Source organism: Babylonia areolata, chromosome 14, assembly GCF_041734735.1.
Source record: "Babylonia areolata isolate BAREFJ2019XMU chromosome 14, ASM4173473v1, whole genome shotgun sequence".
NCBI classification, from domain to species: Eukaryota; Metazoa; Mollusca; class Gastropoda; order Neogastropoda; family Buccinidae; genus Babylonia; species Babylonia areolata.
In genome coordinates, this window is record NC_134889.1 from 33830476 (window position 1) to 33834977 (window position 4502).

Consider the following 4502-nt stretch of genomic DNA (forward strand, 5'->3'; position numbering starts at 1 on the left):
ATCTTGACTGACCCTGACCTGGATGTACTGAAAATCCTGATAAACATTAATCGGGATCTGGAAATTGAAGAAAGACTTTGGCAAGTTGGCTTTACGATCACCACACACTAGAAGCCCTTTTGGTCTGGATTCAGGATCCTAAGAAACTACAGCTCCCGATGAACTGAATTCAGATGTTGACATCTTCTACGGCCTGGCAGATTGTCTTTAAACCTAATGATACCAGAAGCTCCAAAAGAGAGCAACGTCGGTGTGAATCAGACGGCTTTCGTCGGAAAATAACAGCAATCCTTACAAAAAAAGTTGCCACTATGCGCATCGGTGTTTTACTTCTTTACTCATTTTCTGAAAACTGATGAATCAATAATGACGAGACCTTAATCACCGCATGACGGAGGTAACACAATTTTTTTTTTTTTTTTTTTTTTTTTTGCTGCCCCATCATCTGCACCGTTTCAGTGGCATTACTCCCACGCCGCTCATTTAGATTCCTCCATACACGGCCACACCCAGGTTCGTCCGTCGTAGTTCCAGCGTCGGCAGTCCACAGGGAACCATCGATGTTAGGTCGCCAGGAGGCCACACACCAGAGGAGACCCTGCACTGCTGCTGAGTCACTTCGGTGGTGTTCAGTGGTGCCTGTTCTGTTTTAACGTACTTAGGACACCACCTACTAAGCCCCCTACTAACGACAATAATAGCTTAGTCGCGGAGCCAGACTGAGTGAGCGTCCCTCCCAGAGTGGAGACCGCCACCACGTCCCTCAAACAACACCCCTCCATGAATCTGCCGACACTGACGACATTGACAGGACTCACCCCAAGCACGGAAGTGGAGGGGTAATCGAAACTGAGGTCACCATGAGAGCAGGGCATGAAAGGCCACAGACTTTGAGACTATTTTGTTTCTATTGATGACGATGAAGGAGGAGGAGGATGACGATGTTGCTATGGAGGTCCATTTTGGTTTGGGACTGCGTGACAAGGCTGTACTCTACGCTTCCTGTCATAATGATATCCCGGCGTTAACCAGGCCCGAGAGATACAGACCCTTGCAGTGTTGGTCAGGTAATTTGAGCAACACACCCAAAGACGCATCCTTGAAGTGGATGACACTCGACTGTGTGGTCCCAGTCTCCCCATTTAAGCCCACAGCACACTCAACAAACCACCTCCGCTGGGATTCGAACCCGCGTCCTTCCAGCCGTCAGTCCGCGACGCTAACCACTTCGCCACGGCGGCTGGTAGGGGTAACACAATATTTGTGTATCGATTGTATTGCCAGTCTGATATGCAAAACAGTCACGAAACGGTCAGGCTAGGATTTCGTTTGATCAGGAAACAGTTCTACAAATGGCTATCTTTCCGTGTATCTTTCTCAGCAATGTTTCGATAAAACGGTCAGCTTGCCATAGCACGTATGTAGATACATGATCCTAGCGACCTTGGGTTTCCATCTTCCTAAAGCAATGGTAAAATAGAAAATGAAAGGAAATTCACATGAAATTTGAAGTGTTCCATGGGAAATAATGAACGAAGGCGGTAACGATTGTTCCTCATAACGTCAACAACGTCGTGTTAGCGCTGCATGACTAGATACAGGTTGGATGGAGTTACTATGCACAGGTTGGTACCACTCTGTCGGACATCCATGACCATCAGCTGGGTGTCCTTCAGGGAAGTATCGTACCCTACTCTTTCAAGTTGTAAGATTTAAGATTCAGTTACTTTTTTTTTCCTTTTCGGTGTACATAGAATTACAAACGGAACAAAATGAAAGAACTCTATTCACATGAAAAGCTAATGACATATATATTGTGTCAACAATACGAGGATGCATCGAATGCAAGACAAAACTTAATGCTTAGTCAAAAAATAATGTGACCCTCCTCAATCATTCAAATCTCACAATGCTCAAACACTTTCAAAGTTTATCAAAATTATCTCTAAAATAGCCTTTGTATATCAAGAAGAAAGTGGAGATAAAACCACCACTCACATTGTTCTAATCGTTGTGTCCAAATGCTATGAATCGGGGCTGAAAATGTGATTGCATTTTAAAATAAGATACAACTTTATTCTCTGCACGGTGCACATAAATTTATATTTCTCTCAAAGTCCTTATCACAGACATCTGACATCTTTATAGATTTGGAACTTAGAGCATACGTTTTCTCGACTTATAGACATTTGTAAACAAAAAATCCAACGCGCATTAGAACAACGAAAGTGTTGGTGTACCAATTCATGTCGTAAATAACTAGCTATAACGGTGGCGTCCATCATGCAATGAAATTGTTCTACAGGCACACAGATATCATACTCTGGGTATAATCTTTCGTTGTGTGGCATTTTCTGGTCTTGTGGAGAAAAGTTCCCTCGAGTCCCCAAAGTCTTCTCAAAGACATTAAATTTTGGTCAAAGAGCTTTTTAGCATCGAGCACCTTCTGTTTGGAATTCTCTTCCTCTGGATCTCCGGCACTCACCAACTCTGTCCTCTTTAAAAGGTCAACTGAAAACCCACTTGTTCAAAATAGCTTTTAGATGTCACGAAACATAGTTCTCTGCCTCCCCCCACCCTCCGCACTCCCCGTATGTACCCCCATCCATTGTAGTATTCCTGTGGTGTGTATGCTTGTAGGTTTGTGTTTATGCGCGCCGCGCGCGCGTGTGTATGTATGTATGTGTGTGTGTGTGTGTGTGTGTGTGTGTGTGTGTGTGTGTGTGTTATGTCTTTTTCCTGCGATTATTCATATGTATGCAATTTGTAGTATTGTATTGGTGAATACAGATTTTCTTTTCCACTTCTATGTCTTCATGTGCTCTTGTGTGGTATAATGCACTGTTACATATGTACTTTTTCGTGTGAGGCGTTTAGAGCCCATCTATGGGGAGATTGCGCCATATAAGTACAATATAGTAGTAGTAGTAGTAGTAGTATAGTAGTATGATTATGTCCAGTTCGAAAACATGTGGTTGCTATAGCGAAATTTCATTGGTACATAAACACATATGTGGTGTAAAGTTGGTAAATGGCGATCAGTCGGAATCTATTAACCAAACTTGAAATTTGTCTGGAAGAAGAAAAAAAATGCAATATATATATATATATATATATATATATATATAGAGAGAGAGAGAGAGAGAGAGAGAGAGAGAGAGAGAGAGAGAGAGAGAAACCATGAAATGTCTGTGTGGGAAGGGAATAACTCTTATTCACTCATTTGTCCTCTGTCCAGAAACAAAAGATCTGTTCATTTACAGAAAAAAAAAATCTTGTTCCTGAGGCAACTTATCAATTGAAAATAGTTCACGTCCTTGCTGACTATATGAATGTTTGATTAACTCTGTCCATACGAACGGCGAAAGATACGACGTTAACAGCGTTTCACCCCAGTTACCATCATCAAAATATTGCAAGCGGAAGGCTCTTATACTGAAGAGGTGAATATTGACAAAGAATACCACAATTCTGACGACGGAAGCTAAAGGTTGGGTCATTCAGACACCCACTGGACATCCGAGTTGTCCGTGTAGAGGAGAAGAGATGACTGGCCGTACTGAGTGAGTTAAAAGCCCATAAAGCATATCCCTTTGGTCGATGTATTTGTGTGTCATAGCGCATTCTTAGTGGAAAACTTAACTAGTATACATCTTTCACTCTGTTTCATTTTCTTTCTCACAACCACTCTTTCATATTCACACACACACACACACACACACACAGAGAGAGAGAGAGAGAGGAGAGAGAGAGAGAGAGAGGATGGAGGAGGAGGAACGAGAGAGAGAGAGAGAGGTGGGGGAGAAGAGACAGGGGCAGACAGAGACTGATTCTTTCATTGCACATTACTTTCAAGCGATCACTGCAAATACAAATACATTTCGTAATTTCACAAGTTCACACAATATAATCAAGGTTTAACTCACTCAGTACGGCCAGTCCTCTCTTCTCCTCTACACAGACCCCTCGGATGTCCAGTGGGTGTCTGAATGACCCAGCCTTTAGCTTCCGTCGTAAGAATTGTGGTATTCTTTGTCAACAATCACCTCTTCAGTATAAGAGCCTTCCACTTGCAATATTTTGATGATGGTAACTGGGGTGAAACGCTGTTAACGTCGTCTCTTTCACCGTTCGTATGGAGAGAGTTAACAGAACGTTTAGCTGTTAAGTGCAAGAACTTTTAACTTAACCGAAATCGTTGAGCATGCCTTTACGTTGTCTGAATCAAGTTGTCAGCTTGACATTACTTTTCAGTAATTCCTTGATCTTCGCTAAAACTGATCTGACTGGTCGTTCATGCTAGATACGAAAATTCAACTGAACCTTCGATTTTATCTTCTGCTTCTTCTTCTTCTTCTTCTCCTACTCTGCACTTCAACATCACACTCATTTGCTCAAGTTTGTTATTTTCTTTCGTATAGCTGCTGATAGTGTTATGTACTTCAAAGCGGATGCTTTCCTGTGAGTTATCCACCGGTGACCGGAAGTTGTCCTTCGGTGCT